Raw genomic sequence first — 20429 nt, forward strand, 5'->3', positions numbered from 1 at the left:
CACATGAGGAAATGTCACAAGATAGTGAAACTAATGGTAAACACTTTACAATATAAACCATTTAATTATTATTATTTTATATACATTTAACATATATATATTTTTTTTGTACAGAGCATACCAAAATAGAAAATACCTCTGAAGAAGCTGTTATGGAAAACACGCTTGACAGCATAAAAGAAAAAATTGATTTATTGTTGAGCAATTTTAATAATTTGAAAACCTTTGTTGAAGATTATTTTAAAACAAAAACGTCATACCATTGCCCCACATATACTTGTCCCCCCTCACCATATCCCAGTCAATTATCCCCAAACCCTTTCCATAACCCAAAAACATTTTGATGAGACTTCCATCCCTTCTTCACCTGATACCAATCATGTTGAAACCCCTAATTCTCCTGTTTTTGTTTCTGTTTCTGCCTCACCTTCTCTGTCATAAATTAATAATATATGTTAAATAAAGTTACATTTTTATATTGAGTTGTAATTAGTTTCAATTTTTTTTAAAAAAAACAATGTAGGTGGCCGCGGACAGTGTGGGTGTTCTGAAATGTTCGTAAATAAACGAAAATGGAGCTGTCCTGAAGAACACTATACCTGTCCGTACTGTTCGCTAGCAAGTTGAAACTGTTCTAAGAACACACGCGGTGTCCAGAAATGTTCGTAAATAAACGAAAATGGGGGTGTCCTGAAGAACACTATACCTGTCCGTACTGTTCGTTAGCAAGTTGAAACTGTTCTAAGAACACAATTGGTGTTCTGAAATGTTCGTAAATAAACGAAAATGGAGGTGTCCTGAAGAACACTATACATGTCCGTACTGTTCGTTAGCAAGTTGAAACTGTTCTAAGAACACAATTGGTGTCCTGAAATGTTCGTAAAGAAACGAAAATGGAGGTGTTCTGAGGACGCTATTTCTGTCCATATTGTTCGCAAGCAAGTTGACACTGTTCTAAGAACAAACGCCTGTCTGTAACTGTTCGTTTGACATCTGACGCACTTTTAATTACTTCAGGACCCGAACAGTGTCTGTAGAATATCAACGCGCATGCGCAAACCAATGCCTGTGCATTTGGCGTCCTGCGGACAGCCGCTTCCTTCGCCAACATGTTCACGAAGCGATCATGTGACCACGCCCATGCTGATCACGTGTTCTGAATGCGGACACTGTTCGTGTCCCCGAACAATTTAAAAGTAGATTTCCAAGTAATCCACAATATTTTCCAATAAAAACTCACCATAGCACACGTCCCACAAACTAATTATAAGTTTATACATAATTTTTGAAACCTTTTGAACCTTTTTTTGTGTTCGATCTGTCCGCGGACAACGTGCATGTCTGTGGACTGCGCACAAGCACCCCTATAAAAGACCACGCCCTAGAGCTTATTCTCATTGTGTTTCTGGCTATTCTACAGAGCACAGAGATTTTTGCTGCAACCTGCAGATTTCCATCTTCAACCTGATGGCTTCTGTGGCCCCACTGCTGCCACCTGGTGCTGTGTCTGCCTCAGCACCACCCCCATGAGGAGAATGAGGTAGAGGAAATCCCTACTACCCGCACTAGGCGTGAGTCTTGGGTGTGGCAGTTGTTTACCATTCATGGGAATGGTCCTAAGGCTCGTGCGAACCGTGTCACCTGCAATTAATGCAAAATGATACTCAGTCGCAGGAGGCACGGTTCGTACAGCTTTGGGACCACTACCATGAAGCGACACCTGAGGTCATTTCACTCTGGGGCTATTCGCAAGGTTGTACCTTGCGAAGAACGTAGTAGGTTGATTTCCTCTACTTCATCCTCTGTTTCTGATCCTGTCACCACAAGGACCACCTCTGTGGGACAGCGTCTTCCTCAAGTTGCCTCACAGGCCATACAGAATTCTGATGACCCTTACCTTTCGAGGGTCACAGTTGTATGTATGTACTGTGACACAGTACTCTGCAGGGGGGAGCGACTTCGCAGTGCTTTTGAGACTATCGTCTCAGAGCATGAGAAGAACTGCTCACTACCCAAATAAAACCCACTCTACATCTTCCTCTCGCAGCTCGCCCTTTCTTATCCCTGTGGTTGGTGTCCCCCCTTTTCCCCTCCTTTCCCCTCCTCTCCTAGTGTGTCGTGTATAAAAAAATCAAAAAAATAAGGCTCTTTTCAGAGCCGCCTTTCACAGTTAAAAAATAGAAGTGAAAATAAATGAAGCAGGGCCCTTTGTATTTTTTAGAAGTCCGCGGACATCTAAAAAATTGGGTTGCTACCCTATCATAACCATTGCAATTTTCTCTGGTAGGAAGTGGTGGCTCTGAAAAGAGCCTTTGGGGGGTGTTTGGATGTCAAAAATTATAAATACTTAACACCTACTTCAAAATGGATGCTGTAATTCTAAAAAAGGTCGTAATGCATTTTGTATATTTCTCAAAAAAATCTGATTGCCAGCATAAGTAAGATGGACTCCATCTCTGCGAAAAATGTATGTACTACGAAACATAATATTTTCATTGTGAAAAGAGGACATGCCAAAATCTCTTAGAAAGGCACAAACAGCTTTATTAACATTGAGCCTTGCTTTTTCCATTTGTGGACCAAATTAAGAAGAACAAAGCCACATTTGTCTCTGTGCAATCCGTGAAAATATTACTTGAGAATTAGGGAACATGTCCATGACCTTCCCAAATCCTTCTTTCATAGAAAATTGCAAAGAAATTCCAGACACAGGTCCTAAACTGTTCCCTCCACAATGAATTACAATTATGTCTGGATGTTGCTCTGTCTCCAAACTAGCACAAAGAGGTAGCAAGTCCAACCACTTCATTCCACGTACTCCATGCCAGTGTACTTCCACATGTGGAAATCCAAGATCTACAGCTACTCCACAGCTTTCTGCATGCACCTTCAACCAATGTATCCATGAATCTCCCAAAATCCAAACTCTCTCCTGGCACAACACACCCACTAAACTTTCCTGACCAATCCCTTTCAGTGCTCATTCTCATGCGCATGACTTCTGAACCCAAAAATCCCCAGATGTAACACCCGATGTCCGCGAACTACCGCCATGTTTGCGATGTGCGCGGGCATATCGTAACATGAACAGCCCTTCTACCATTTCCACTTCACTTTCTGTGCCATTCCCTCACTGGATGTAGCTAAGAAGTCACATGACCATCCACCAATAACATTCAAGACCTCTACATCTAACTGCATCATCATAGATCAGCACTGCAAATGTACTGTGAATCTCTCTGAGTACAAGTGTCATATCATTGGCAAGCACTATCTACAAGAAATACTGTACAAGTCTCCAAGATTTCTACTTGCAGCTCCATGCATAGCCAAATGCATGAACACAAACTACAGGTATGCATATTTTCGGTACAATACATGAACACATTTTCAAACTGACTTAATATTTTTGTTTTATTTCTTTATTTATTCAATTACTTTAATTTAAGCATGGCATTGAGACACTATTACCTGGAAGACCTTAGTTACAGAAATAGTGGTATTCAGTGGTACATTATGAATTTCACAAACATAGTAAAGATATTTTGTTTGCTAAAGTTAGTTATTACAATACAATTTGTTCATTAAGAACATATCATGTGTATTGAACTTGTGCGACGTATCTTATATAAATAAGATAGTTTTAATGGTTTTGAGGAAGGCGCTGAGGATTTCAATTTAAAAAAATCAATGTCTAAATTAAACACATTGCTATATTACAAACAAAATTACTAATTTGTTTCTTTCACAATTGCAGTGAAGACTATTCTCCTGAAAAGAAGCAAACGAATTTGAAGAACAAAGAAGAACTAAGAATTAACCTGTTCATTTTTTTTAAAAAAAGTAGGTAGAATATCACAATAATATTTGTATTATTACTGAAATACACTGTAAAGTTAATTCATGCTATTTCTGTGCCTAAAAATAGAAATTGTGCACCATTCTGTCCAATAATCCCCATGTCTTAAACAGCGATTTACAGACAGAATGGCCCACAAATTCTATTTTTGGACACACAAATTACCCAACTCAACCGCTACAATTTGGATATTATAGAACAAACAACTGTTTTATTGTATACATTAAATTTACTATTTGTACTTCTCGACACCACTAGCTTACTTTTTCCTGTCATCTGAACCCCAGTTTAGTAGCATATAAATTCAAGAATACCCATCCCTACTAGTTGTAGTTCCCAATGCACAATCACACACCATTACATACATCTTTATCATCTTACTCAAACACTCATGCACAGAGCACACATACATTGCAGAACACCCCAACCCATACCGTCTTTATTTTTTTCAACAGACCCTAAAGAATACCTACCAAAAGTCAAGTCCGTAGAAAGCAACGCAGAAGTAGAGCAAACGAAAATAAGAGTGTCCAACATAAGCATCCATATCTAGCGGAATTTGTAAAAGAAGTTGAAACAAATCAGCTAATACAGTCATTTAGTGAAACAAAAGAAGTTTCAAGTGGAAAAACTTTGCCTCCTCTATCAAAATGTAAAACAAACCAGAAAACAATTAACAAAAAATCACTACAGATAAAACTGCTTCTATAAATCTTGATAAAGTTCAAAGTAAGCATACCAAGAAAAGTATTTTAGCCAAAACGTTCCGTCACAGAGTCCTTCAAAATCTTATAAAAACAGGAGAGAAACCAGGTTCAACCCTTAAAACCTATCGTAGGAAATTAATCTTAGAAGCGTTGATGGACAGTGCAATTCTTCTAAAAAAAAAAGTTATTTATTTTAGTGTTAAACAAAATGAAACCACTAACAAAACTAATAACTAAATTACAAAAAAGACTTCTCAATAAACGAAATGTCAACAGAAAGAACTTCTTAAGTATATGCGGAGGTGAATGGAATCACACTACGAGCACAGAACCATACTTTAATGAAGAAGCGTACAAACAAAAGCAAACAAATACAAATGCCATACATAGCAGTGGTCGAGGTTATGAAAAAGTGAATAATACCATAATGGAACAAGAAGTACTCCTTACAAAAATATGCCCTGAAAACTTAGAATTACCCCTCCATTCAACTGAATCAGAACATCTAGTGTACAAATGGCCATGCACGTCAATGTTTAACATTCCCAAACAATTTTTCAAGTCTTTACGCCAATTCCTCAATCAATATGTAAAAAGCAAAGACAAAATCAAAATTAAACTACTGCAAAATATGGATACCTGTCCCGTGCGCAAGTACACAGGACTACAAGGACATCATTGGCCTGCATTACAGGACCTACTTGTAAAACCACCTTCCATGATATCAAAAGGATATCAACACATCATTCAACTATAAGAAATCTAGTCTATATACTGTACTACGCTAAAAGTCCTGCTTTAGCACTAGCAAATTTAAATAACATTCTTCTACATGGTACAGCAAAAGACCTACTTGAAGAAATTGACTATATCCCGAAAAAATATTTTGGAAGTGAAAGCCACTTACAGAATGAAATAGCTTTAAACCAAATTAGCAACAATTCTACACATGGCAACCTTTTACTAAACACATACAAAAAAGAAATAATAAAATGTAAAAGTACATCAGCTGAAGTACCAAACCATGTGTGTGTATGTTGCCACAGAACTTTTTATAAAAGTAACACAAAAACTGTATTCCTATCATTCAAAATAGAAAACAATGAAGATTCTAAATGGTTTCAATTAGCTCTCTACCTTGTAGCAAAAAACAAATACGAAATAACTGACCCCTTAATACTTTTCAGTTACTGCACTACAAAACTTGACAACAACCAAACTCCTTCACGTGCTATCACAAGTAATTTGGAATTATCCCCACTACCAAAACCCCTACAACAACTTAATTTATATGAGAGCATCATAATTCAAACAGTGCACCCATTTCAAGCAATAATACGTCTTCATCAAAAAACAGCAAAATTACCTCCCTCTGAATTGGTAAAAGACATTCGTGGAAAAGTAGTTTATTTACCATTATATCTAAAAGAAAATGTGCATACTCTAGGAGACAACGTCCAATGCAGCAATCTTTAATTATCTTAGTAAATGGAGTACCTACAAAAGACAAAAAAATATGGCAACAGCTGGTAGATTTACATAAAGTTAGACAAGCCTTGCAATATCTTAAAGAGAATAATGAATATTACAAAGAAATTAATATTGAAGAAAACTTGAAGGATACAACTGAAATAATTCAAGAAACACAAGAAACTGGTCAATTTGAGCTCCTACATCCTGCTACAATATCAAATACTTTGGACCGGCTATTAAAGAACTTTACTCAGACACCTGCATTCAAGTAAGGCTAGACAGTGATGCAAATCTGTCTAAATCTATACCCACAGAGAGAGGTGTTAAACAGGGTTGCCCGCTAGGGGCGACCCTGTTCAATTTCTACATTTCGGAGGTTGGAAGTGCCCTGGCGAACGTGATTTTATTCCCACCAATCATCAATGGTTTCCAGCTTCACCACATCCTGTACGCAGACGATATGGTGATCTTAGATCGTACGCCAATCGGCCACCAGAGAAAATTGTCAGCTTTAGAGATCTACACAGAAGAACTCGGGCTAGAAATAAATGTTGCTAAATCTGAAATTATGGTCCTGGAGAACAATAGAGGAAAGAAATCCCACAAGTACAGATCAAGCTGGTTCGTGGGAACAAAGAAACTGGAAAAAGTACAATACACCAGGTACTTGGGTACAACGATTAACCCCAGTATAAACGATGAACTGATGGTGAAAAAAATCTTAAACAGCTGCAGACAACTAACCTCACAAGGAAGCGTATTGCAGAAGAAATTTGGAAAATTCACATGCGAGCCAGTGAGAAAGGTTTACCAAAATAAAATTACACTGATCCTAATTTATGGGGCAGAGAACATGTTTGGATGTGACCACAGGATATGGTCCAGGTGCGAAGGATTTTTTTGGAAGAAAATTCTCCAAATACCCCAAAGTACGCCGACTGCTTGTGTCCTATATGAAGTAGGAATTTCCACCCTGAATGCAAGGATTATATGGAATAAGGTACTGCTCTATAGGAAAACTTATGAAGAAGCGAACCTACCACCATTCAAAATTCTGATGGGAAATGAGACAGGGAAAAGTATATCGGCCCTAAGAGACTGGAAATATCAATGTGGTCAGATCCTAAAACAACTGGGGACAAATGAGCTAAGACTATGGAACAATCCAGAGTATGTAAAAAGAAAATTGCTTGATCTCGACTGGATTAAAATTGGGGAGAGAAGAGCTTCTCAAAAATCCATGCTAAACTAGCCAGAAGAAGCAAAAAAACGGAATACACCCCAGAAATATCTGGTTCTATCTCCATGTAAGCGCCTTAGAAGATACTATTTGAAGTTCCGTCAGAATATCTTAGAAACAAAAGAAATTCTGAGGAACAGGCGTGTCATTCCGAGGGGAAATGTCCTATGCCGATTCTGTGGCAAGGAAGAAGAAAATTTAAAACATCTCATCCTAAATTGTTGTGAACTAAATGACAAACGTGAAAACTGCCTGGGGAAGGTGATGATAAACTACCGGACGCTTTCTGCAGAGGAATGGTGGAAACAACTACACTTGACTGAAAGTAACTCCGTCTGGATTGCGTTGACGAAATTCCTAGTGCAAATACAGAACTGTTTAGAATTGAGTCCAGTGGTCACGAAAATAAAGTCCTAGATGGAGGCAAGTGAGGAGAACAAACTTGCAGATGAGATCAACAATTAAGAATAAAGAAAGGAGTGTTACCAATGAGATCTAACACATGATAGTATATAAGAAGTTGACCAAAATAATGCTAGAGAGGAAAACATGTAAAGACGAAAGATGCATTGTTTTGTATGTGTTTTATTTAAAAAGTTTTTCAAAAGTTTGTACAAACTAAATGAAAAAAAAAAGAAATTAATATTGAAGAAAACTTGAAGGATACAACTGAAATAATTCAAGAAACACAAGAAACTGGTCAATTTCAGCTCCTAGATCTTGCTACAATATCAAATACTTTAGACCATTATACAATTCATACTTTGCACTCTAATGACACCACAGAAGATGCACTGGAAACGTACCAAATGCGTTAAACAAAAGGATCACCTATCAGCATATGGGAAAAAAGTATAGAAGCACGTGCTTTTCCTCTACTCTTTCCTACTGGCAAAGGAGGAAGGTACAGTGATAGACCTATTCAAATATCAGCATCAGAATACCTCTCATTACGGATGTATTCTGAAGATCCCAGATTTAGAAAAAATGTGGAATACATATTCCACCTACTCTTTGAAAGTGAACTAGCAACTTTATGTTAGGGAGTTGCACACATATTAAAATCAGGATCACACTTTCAAAATATGACAGCTACAGAATTATTACAAAAAGTGCAAAAAAAGGATGAGGTTTTACAATCAAATATTACAAATCTATTAGCAAATATGCGTGGTACTAAAGAGTACTGGTTTAGACGTCATGCAGATGTACGTTGTATGATCAGAAACCTTGGCCCACCCACTTGGTTTGTTACATTAAGTTGTGCAGAATATGCATGGGAAGATTTACATGATTTCCTACGCATATCAAACAAAAACAAAACAAACATAGATATACTAACACCTGGAGAACTTTGTTCTTTGGATCCTGTTAATGTTTCAAGATATTTTCACCATCGCTTCATTGCTATGCTACATTTTATTTGTAATAAAACTGTTCCTCCCCTTGGAGAAGTGCAACACTTCTTTTGGAGAAAAGAATACCAAGCCAGAGGAGCACCACATATCCACATGCTTTTATGGATCAAAGATGCTCCTAAATTTGGTCAAGACAGTGATGCCACTGTTTTACAGGTTATTGAAAAATATGTCACTTGTGAAATTCCATCAGAAGCCACAAATAGTGATCTTCATGTACAAATTTTACAATTTCGAAGACACAAATGTGGAAAATATTGTCGTTGCAAATACAAAAACAAAGGGAAATACTACACCAAATGCCGATTTGGTTTCCCTAGACCAGTTACAAATACAGGTCAAGTGAACAACGTCATGTCTTCAGTTAGACATAGTGTTAAACGTAAGTCACCTAAAAATACATATTACATAAAAAGAAAAGAAGAAGAAAAATATATCAATGATTATAATGCAATCATTGCCCACTTATGGAATGCAAACATAGATGTGCAGTACATTGCAGACAATTCTACTGCAGTGCACGATATGTCACAGCATACTTAAACAAAGCAGAAAAGACAGAGCTCCAAGACCTCTGGAATGACCTGTCATCAGATAAAACAGTGTCTCAGAAATTATACAGCTTGGGCATAAAAATGCTCTCCCATAGAGAATGTGGATCATATGAAGCAGCTGATCGTTTAACTGGTACTGCATTGTATGGTAAATCTGAAAATATAGTATGGCTAAGTCTTGGTCCAGCTAAATCTAGAAAAAGAGTTCTAAAATCATACGAAGATATAGAAACAATAGCCAAACGTGATCCCAACAGCCAAGACATTTTAAAAAACAATTCATTAGACACATACTACCCAAACAGAAGTACTACTTTGGAAACCATGTGTCTATACCACATAGCCCAAAACTACACATACAAAAATAATATAAAACCTGATGAAAAAAAAAGGTAAATAGTGACAGAGTGACAAACTGTGAAGGCAGCTTAGTTAAATTCACTAAACCAAATTTAATTAATCATATCAAATTGTCATTAAAGACTCCTCAACATAAAGAAGTATATTACATGTCCCTGCTACAACTCTTTAAACCATGGAGAAAAGAAGAAGAAATACTAGATAACTATGACTCATATGAAGATGCTTTCAAAGCAAATGAAAGCACTATAACTGATGTAAACTTTACACAATACAAAACAATGTTGCACAATGAACAGCAACACGAAGAAGAACTCCAGGCCCAACTAGATAAGGACACTCCTGACAGCAGTCAACCTTCTGTAACAGGAAGCCAAGAACCACTGGGAGAACCACTAATAATAAATGAGGCAGAATTAGCTATGATAGAAGTAGAAAACACCATGTGTCAGTCTGAAGATAAAGAAGACTTAACTATACTACAATCAAAACGAAACAATGAACAACGTAGCATTTTTCAAGAAGTAACAAAACAAATTGCACATGGTGTACAACATGAAAATAAAGAATGTTCCTGCTATAATTATAAACCTATACTACTGTACGTCAGTGGTGAAGCTGGTTCTGGCAAAACATTCCTAATCAAAATCATCAGTAAGTTCCTTCAACAATTGACAAACAACAAACTGTTAGCTGTTGTCACTGCGCCCACAGGTTTAGCTGCCTACAACATAGGTGGTGTCACTTTACACCAATTACTACTATTGCCAGTAGAACACCAGAACAAATTAGACTATTACAAACTTTCTCCAGAAGCTGCAATGGAACTACGCAGAGTATTGAATACTTACCACCGCACACAAATGTATTAACCTGTCTGCACCTTCATACCTGTCTGACACGCTAGTCAGATCTCACTCCACTAGACCAACGAGACAATGCCACACCAACCAATTTAGGGTCCCACACATCAAACAAGCTAAAGCAGGTGGAATAAGCTTCCCCTACATCGCCCCTAAGCTATGGAACGCATTACCTAGCACGCTCAGAGCAGAAACCTCTCTCACTGCCTTCCGAAAAAAACTGAAAACCACCTTGTTCAACTAACTCCTCCAACGTCATGTCTGACCCTCTCCTCCTCCTCTCCTCTCTTCTCCTCCTCTCCTGTAGCTACTACTTTTCTCTTGCAACTAAGTAATGACTTTTCTGTATGTATAGCAAGTCATGTTCATATCTGTAACAAGCGCCACGATGCCCTCTGGGCTGCCTGTGCGCTTAACAAATGTGAATAAATAAATAAATAAATAAATAAATAAATAAATAAATAAATAAATAGATGAAAATGCTACTAATAGATGAAGTGAGCATGGTCTCCAAACTAATGTTGGCTTTGATTCACCTCAGATTACAAGAAGTACTCAAAACAAACTATGAAGAGCTCTTTGCAAGAAAACACATTATTGTTTTCGGAGATCTTCTTCAATTGACATCAGTAAAAGTGGAGCCTATTTTTAAAACATTAGGACACAAACTCTGCCGTAAAACTGTTGGCAGCATTGGAAATGTCAACCTTTGGCAACATTTCCAATACAGAGAATTAACAGAAAACATGCGGCAATCTGCAGATCTCACTTATGCCAACATCTTAAAAAGTATCAGAGTTGGTATACTTTCTAAAGAAGCAGAAGCAATATTGAAAACCCGGCAAATTAATGCACTTTATGGCGATAATCCATGTGCTACAGATGTTATGGAACAATTAGCCCACAAAAATGTCAATTGTATGGCCTTAATGCTAACTCTTGCAAGCTGTTTCTAATTCAATGAAATAATGTTAAGTAAAGAAATGCAACCAATAATGGAAATTAGCGCCACAGACAAACTAGATGTACATGGTATGACACTACCCATGTGTGACCAAGCCACAACAAGACTAAATAGTTTAGAAAAATCAATCTCAAACACAGCAGGCTTAGAAAAGATATTAACATTATCCTTAAATTGCAGAGTAATGCTTAAACGTAACCTTGACATGGACCAAGGACTAGTTAATGGAGCACTGGGTACAGTTGTTGGCTTTCAAACATACCCACTTGACAACAAAATTCAGTTTTTCAATATACTCTTTGACAAACTTTCAGAAGTAAAAAGGATAGGACGCTCAACAGCTGGATTCCTTCTCTTCAAAGACATGTATGTACGTAGAGAACAATTTTCTCTAACTCTTGCATACGCAGTCACGATTCATAAATCACAAGGTCTTACCCTAGACAAAGCAATGATAGATATTGGTAACACAGTCTTTAAAGAAGGCATGAGCTACGTAGCACTATCACGCTTACGTACACTTCACAGTGTATTTCTAATCAACTTTGATGCAAGTAAAATAAACACTGATATTCCTTGCATTTTAGAATACAATAGACTTCGCTCACTATACACCCCCCCCATCTAAACACATATTCTGTTCCACAAAAAGTGAAACGTTATAAAAGAAAAATAAATCAAACAGAAATGCAACAGGATGTCACTGCAAATCCTCGAAAGAGAGTAAAAGAATGTAATACTTCATCAAGTACCACAAGCAAAAAAGAATCAATTAGGGAAAGTAAACCAGGTACTTCTTCAAAGAAGGAAGACAAACTCCAAAAAAAGCAGTCAGATACAGAACTACCTGGTCCATTTAAACTCTCAAATATAGTTGGTGTAAGTTGCTACGCAAATGTAGCAATGAATATTCTATTTCAATTACCACCAATTGTTGACAACATTTACTTACACAGTACAGACCCATTGTGTATGCAAATGTTAGTACTTCACAGAAATGCAGCAAACAATCCTGACAACACGTATAGTGATTATGGAATAAGACAACAATTGCACTACTGTGCTGGAATGGTGAAATTCACTATAAACTCACAGGAAGATCCACAAGAATGTCTAATGTACTTACTACAAGTACTGGAAAACAAAAGCATACCTATAAATGAAATCTTCCAGATTTCATACATGTGGAAACATATGTGCACTCTCTGCAACAATGTGACACAAGAAGAAATCCCCAATGAATGCTTCATATATATACATCAATACCTAATTGATATGATATGATATGGCATTTGTAACGCGCCTATACACAAGTGTTTCAAGGCGCGACGAGGCAAGGGGGGGAAACAAGGGGAGACAGACAACGATTCTACTAGGCCAGGTGTCATTCAGATCGCGCAAGTGCAAGGGTAGAGGGGAAAGGGAGAATTGCAGGGGGGGAAGAGAGAGGGGAAAGTGCATTACAGGGTTAATAGCATACAGGAAGAAAAATAAAAAACAAGGGCCAACTAGTGGCAGTGCGAGTAAGTGCAGATAAGTGCTGGGATGGGGGGCTGTGGGATACAGACACAGTCCCGTAGTGCAGGGAGTGCCAGGGAGGCAGTGCAGGGGAGAGTGGCTGGGCCAAGGACCGAGAACGGCGAGTGGCCCAGTTGCAGATTCAGTGCAGTTTCAATAACTTTAGCAGGGGAGAGAGGGAGAGAAAGTGGAGGCGAAGAGGAAGGTTTTGAGGTGCTTCCGGAACAGGAGATGGTTCTCCTCAAGTTTCAGGGAGGTAGGAAGGCTGTTCCAGAGGGAGGCCCCTGCAACGGAGACCAAATGGTCATGCACCCAACACTCTATGCCCTGGCCACAACCACCGCAGCATATCACACCCATAGAGTCAAACATTTCAACTATGGCCTATGGAAACTTTTAATGTCCTCGGACATTACCAGTGTTCTTAGAACACTTTCAACCTGCCAGCAAACAATACGGACAGGGTCTTCAGGACACCACCCATGAACATTTCAGGACACCATGAGAGTTCTTAGAACACTTTCAACTTGACAACGGACAATACGGACACCGTCCTCAGAACACCCCCATTTGGTTTATTTGCGAGCATTTCAGGACATCGCGAGTGTTCTTAGAACACATTCAACTTGCCATCGAACAATACGGACAGCATCTTCAGGACACCCCCTACGAACATTTCAGGACACCACAAGTGTTCTTAGAACACATTCAACTTGACAAAGAACAATACGGACAGCATCCTCAGAACACCCCCATTTTGTTTATTTACGAACATTTTAGGACACCGCGATTGTTCGTAGAACACATTCAACTTGACAAAGAACAATACAGACACTGCGTGTGTTCTTAGAACACTTTCAACTTGCCAGCGAACAATACGGACAGCGTCTTCAGGACACCACCCATGAACATTTCAGGACACCGTGAGAGTTCTTAGAACACTTTCAACTTGACAACGGACAATACGGACACCGTCCTCAGAACACCCCCATTTGGTTTATTTGCGAGCATTTCAGGACATCGCGAGTGTTCTTAGAACACATTCAACTTGCCATCGAACAATACGGACAGCATCTTCAGGACACCCCCTACGAACATTTCAGGACACCACAAGTGTTCTTAGAACACATTCAACTTGACAAAGAACAATACGGACAGCATCCTCAGAACACCCCCATTTTGTTTATTTACGAACATTTTAGGACACCGCGAGTGTTCGTAGAACACATTCAACTTGACAAAGAACAATACAGACACTGCGTGTGTTCTTAGAACACTTTCAACTTGACAACGAACAATACGGACAGCGTCCTCAGAACACCCCCATTTTGTTTGTTTGCAAACATTTCATGACACCGCGAGTGTTCTGAGAACACATTCAACTTGCCAGCGAACAATATGAACAGCGTCTTCAGGACACCCCCTACGAACATTTCAGGACACCGCGAGAGTTCTTAGAACATTTTCAACTTGACAACGAACAATATGGACAGCGTCTTCAGGACACCCCCTACGAACATTTTAGGACACCACGAGTGTTCTTAGAACACAATCAATTTAACAAAGAACAATACGGACAGCATCTTCAGGACACCCCCTACGAACATTTCAGGACAACGTGAGAGTTCTTAGAACACTTTCAACTTGACAACGAACAATACGGACAGTGTCCTCAGAACACCCCCATTTTGTTTATTTGCCAACATTTCAGGACACCGCAAGTGTTCTTAGAACACATTCAGCTTGCCACAGAACAATACGGACAGCGTCCTCAGAACACCCCCATTTTGTTTATTTGCGAACATTTCAGGACCACACAAGTGATCTTAGAACAGTTTCAGCTTGCTTGCGAACAAAACGGACACATATTGAGGCCTCAGAACACCCCCCATTCAGTTCCTTTAGAACATTTCAGAACACTGTGATGTCCGCAGACAAATCAAACACAAAAAGAACGTCTACCACATAAAAAAGCACAACATTTAACCTATCTCATACCCTCCCATCCTCCCCAAACACTCCTACACACCAACACACTCTACTAAATACACATTTTGAACAAACTTTCACCGCGCTATCCGCGAACGTCCGCGAATCCAAGATGGCGGGCGCAACCGAAAATCTGACACGCTTCACACTTCACACCGTCCAATCAGCGAACATGCCGCATGTCCGCAGACATGACGTAAGCCACTCGGCCAATCAAAACACTGTCCGCGGAGCGAACAGGGAAGTGTGTCTGCGGACCGAAAACAGATATCACTAATTTTTTTTTACCTACTTTTTGGTCATTTTTTAAAAAAACTACTGGACGGATTTTCACCAAATTTGCAAAAGCACACTTTCGGGACCAAGCCGCTGCTCCCGGTCCAAATTTGATGAAAATTCGTCCAGCGGTTTGGGCTGTAGGCGCGAGAAAAACATTTTTCCCATTCAGTCTATGGGAAAAAAAAAAGTTTTGGGCCCCCCCCTATAACTTTGCCCCCCCGGACAAATCCTCACCAAACTTTGTAATAAAATTCAAAGTGGACCATATACATTTTGTGCAAAGTTTGGTGAGGATTCGTCCAGGGGGAGCGACGTTATAAGCCGCCCAAAAAGTGCTCTTCCTATGGAAACACCAACTTAACCATAACTACACTACCGTGGCCATGTAATATATATTCAATGAAAAACTTTGTTAAAGGGACGTTATGGTTAAGTCGCGCTACTAAAAACCTATGAAAGTCAGTGAAAAAACATTGTTAAAGGGACATTATGGTTAAGTTGCGCTACTAAAAACCTATGAAATTCAGTGAAAAAACTTTGTTAAAGGGACGTTATGGGTCCAAGTAAAACCGAAAAACCCTTGAAATTCGCCAGTTATGGTAAGCTAAGTAACCATAACCTGCGCCACCACCGTGCACTGCTAAGACTAACACCCACAACATCAAAGATGACATCACAAATGTCATTGATGACATCACTGATGACATCACATGTGTATGTACTTTTCATGAAATATGTGTACAAGGGATTCCTATTATAATGTTGCGAAAAATGTGTCAAGGATCATTGCAATAAATATCATACACTAATTAGTGCATTGAACGATGCATTGATATAAATAGCATTCTATTATGGGGTTCTATCTAGTATACTAAGATACTCATGCAGAAACAAAGCATTGTGTGCAGCGTTCAAGATGAAGGTATAACATTCATAATGTTAATATGTTGAATAATTAAATGATAATTGTTTTCTTAATAGATTTTTGTGTACTGTGAAATATATAATAAGTAGCTAATAAAACCCATGTATTACATAATTTCATTACTATAGACAAAACACAAAGAGACAAGAACACATACCAATATGGGTATATACAGGGAAAGTGAAAAAAACAAAAGTAGTAGCAGAAACCATTCATAACCTAACTGATTATTTTCATGCAAATAAATGATTGCTCTGTTTCAAAACTGCTATTTACCCTATGTATATGTATCACTTGATGTGATTGGACCCTAAGGAAAGTAGTGTGAGTACAATGGATACAAATATGACCATATACAGGGAAAGTACAGCCATAAAAAACAACAGAACTATCACAAAGTGCTGATAAGTCTATTGATTATCTTTATGCACAAAAAGGATTGCTGTCTTTCAAGCTTGTGTTTTCCCCTATGCATGTGTTTCATATGATGTGACTGGACTCTAAGGGAATTACCATAAGAACCTACTTGAAGGATACGTCTACAAATAAAATACAAATTTTAGTTTCTGACTGTTACTGAAGAAAACCATGTGGCCTAGATATGTCAGCAAAAGAAAAAAGAGTGAGCCAGACATGTGATGTCATCAGTGATGTCATCAATGACATTTGTGATGTCAACTTTGATGTTGTGGGTGTTAGTCTTAGCAGTGCACGGTGGTGGGGCGAGTTATGGTTGCTTAGCTTACCATAACTGGCAAATTTCAAGGGTTTTTCGGTTTTACTTGGAACCATAACGTCCCTTTAACAAAGTTTTTTCACTGAATTTCATACGTTTTTAGTAGCGCAACATAACCATAACGTCCCTTTAACAAAGTTTTTTCATTGAATTTCATAGGATTTTATTAGTGCAACTTAACCATAATGTCCCTTTAACAAAGTTTTTTCATTGAATTTCATAGGTTTTTCTTAGTACAACTTAACCATAACGTCCCTGTAACACATTTTTTTTACTGCATTTCATAGGTTTTTACTAGTGCAACGTCACCATAACATTCTTTTCAATAGATGAAGACCACTAGCATCTTAGGTCTTCAAAGTGGTAACCCCGGGTGGTAAACAAAAAGATTTTTCTTCCCAAACCGGGACCCGGTGTAGGAGGGAAAATCTTTTACCAAGATGGCCACCATGTAAAGGGAAGGCGGGGTGTATAAAGAGAACACAACAGGGCAGGAGCGGGGGGTGGGGGGAACAGGGCACACACGGGGCATGAGCAGGGGTGAGGGGGAACAGTGGAGACACGGGGCATGAGCGGGGGTGGGTGGAACAGGGAAAACACGGGGCATGAGCGGGGGTGGGGGGAAAAGGAGGGAGACACAGGGAATAAGCGGGTGGTGGGGGGAACAGGGCAGACACGGGGCATGAGCGGGGGGTGGGGAGTACAAGAGGGAGACACAGGGCATGAGCGGGGGGGTGGGAGCAACAAGAGGGAGACATGGGGCATGAACGGGGGATGGGGAACAGGGCAGACACGGTGCATGAGCGGGGTGTGGGGGTCAACAGGAGGGAGACACGGGCATGACCGGGGGGTTGGGGCGCACAGGGGAGACACGGGGCATGAGAGGGGGGGACAGGAGGGAGACACGGGGCATGAACAGGGGGTGGGGGGTAACAGGAGGGAGACACGGGGCATGAGCGGGTGGGAGGGGGGTAACAGGAGGGAGACATGGGATATGAGTGGGGGGGTAACACGAGGGAGACACGGGGGCATGAGCGGGGGTGGGAGGGAAAAGGAGGGAGACATGGGGCATGAGCGTGGTGTAGGGAGGAACAGGGGAGACACGGGGCATGAGCAGGGGGTGGGGGGAACAGGGGAAACAAGGGGCATGAGCGGGGGGTTGCGGGGGAAATGAGGGAGACACGGGGCATGACCGGGGGGTAGGGAGGAACAGGGGAGACAAAGGGCATGAGCAGGGAGTGGGGGGAACAGGGGAGACACAGGGCATGAGTGGGTGGTGGGGGGCAACAGGAGGGAGACACGGGGCATGAGCGGGGGCTGGGTGGTAACACGAGGGAGACACGGGACATGAGCGGGGGGTGGGGGGAACAGGAGGGAGACATGGGGCATGAGCGGGGTGGGGGAGAACAGGGCAGACACGGGGCATGAGCGGGGGTGGGGGGTACAGGAGGGAGACACGGGACATGAGCGGGGGGTGGGGGTACAGGAGGGAGAAACCGGGCATGAGCGGGGGGTGGGGGGTAACACGAGGGAGACACGGGTCATGAGTGGGTGGTGGGGGGCAACACGAGGGAGACACGGGTCATGAGCGGGGGGTGGGGGCAACACGAGGGAGACACAGGGCATGAGTAGGGGGTGGGGGGTAACACGAGGGAAACACGGGGCATGAGCAGGAGGTGAGGGGAACAGGGGAGACACGGGGCATGAGTGGGGGGTGGGGGGAACAAGGCAGACACGGGGCATGAGTGGGGGGTGGGGGGTACAGGAGGGAGACACAGGGAATGAGCGGGGGATAGGGGGTAACATGAGGGAGACACGGGGCATGAGCGGGGGGGTGGGGGGCAACACAAGGGAGACACGGGGCATGAGGGGGGGTGGGGGGAACAGGGCAGACAGGGGGCATGAGCAGGGGGTGGGGGGAACACGAGGGAAACACGGTGCATGAGCGGGGGGTGGGGGGCAACAAGAGGGAGACACGGGGCATGTGCGGGGGGTGGGGGGCAACACGAGGGAGAGACAGGGCATGAGCGGGGGGTGGGGGTAACAAGAGGGAGACACGGGGCATGAGTGGGGGGTGGGGGGAACAGGGCTGACACGGAGCATGAGTGGGGGGTGGGGGGAACAGGGCAGACACGGGGCATGAGTGGGGGGTGGGGGGAATAGGGCTGACACAGAGCATGACCGGGGGGTGGGGGGGACAAGAGGGAGACACGGGGCATGACAGGGGGGGTGGGGGGCACAGGGGAGACACGGGGCATGAGCGGGGGGTGGGGGAACAGGAGGGAGACACGGGGCATGAGCGGGGGGTGGGAGGAACAGGAGGGAGACACGGGGCATGAGCGGGGGGTGGGGGGTAACAGGAGGGAGACATGGGGCATGAGTGGGTGGGTGGGGGGTAACAGGAGGGAGACACAGGGCATGAGCGGGGGTAACATGAGGGAGACACGGGGCATGAGCGGGGGTGGGGGGGAACAGGGCATGAGCGGGGGGTGGGGGGGAAAGGAGGGAGACATGGGGCATGAGCGGGGGTAGGGAGGAACAGGGGAGACACAGGGCATGAGCAGGGGGTAGAGGGGAACAGGGGAGACATGGGGCATGAGCGGGGGGTGGGGGCAATAGGAGGGAGACACGGGGCATGAGCAGGGGGTGGGGGGTAACACGAGGGAGACACGGGCATGAGCGTGGGGGTGGGGGGAACAGGAGGGAGACACGGGACATGAGCGGGGGGTGGGGGGTACAGGAGGGAGACACGGGGCATAAGCGGGGGTGAGGGTACAGGAGGGAGACACGGGGCATGAGCAGGGGGTGGGGGGTAACACGAGGGAGACACGGGTCATGAGCGGGGGTGGGGGGCAACACGAGGGAGACACGGGTCATGAGCGGGTGGTGGGGGGAACATGAGGGAGACACGGGGCATGAGCGGGGGTGGGGGGGAACAGGGCAGACACGGGCATGAGCGGGGGGTGGGGGGAAAGGAGGGAGACATGGGGCATGAGCGGGGGTAGGGAGGAACAGGGGAGACACGGGGCATGAGCGGGGGGTAGGGGGGAACAGGGGAGACATGGGGCATGAGCGGGGGGTGGGGGCAATAGGAGGGAGACACGGGGCATGAGCAGGGGGTGGGGGTAACACGAGGGAGACACGGGCATGAGCGTGGGGGTGGGGGGAACAGGAGGGAGACACGGGGCATGAGCGGGGGGTGGGGGTAACATGAGGGAGACACGGGGCATGAGCGGGGGGCAACAGGGCAGACATGGGGCATGAGCGGTGGGTGGGGGGTACAGGAGGGAGACACGGGACATGAGCGGGGGGTGGGGGGTACAGGAGGGAGACACGGGGCATAAGCGGGAGTGAGGGTAACACGAGGGAGACACGGGCATGAGCGTGGGGGTGGGGGGAACAGGAGGGAGACACGGGGCATGAGCGGGGGGTGGGGGTAACATGAGGGAGACACGGGGCATGAGCGGGGGGCAACAGGGCAGACATGGGGCATGAGTGGTGGGTGGGGGGTACAGGAGGGAGACACGGGACATGAGCGGGGGGT

Source organism: Ambystoma mexicanum, chromosome 2p (genome assembly GCF_040938575.1).
Source record: "Ambystoma mexicanum isolate Mex_15411 chromosome 2p, UKY_AmexF1_1, whole genome shotgun sequence".
Lineage (NCBI taxonomy): Eukaryota > Metazoa > Chordata > Amphibia > Caudata > Ambystomatidae > Ambystoma > Ambystoma mexicanum.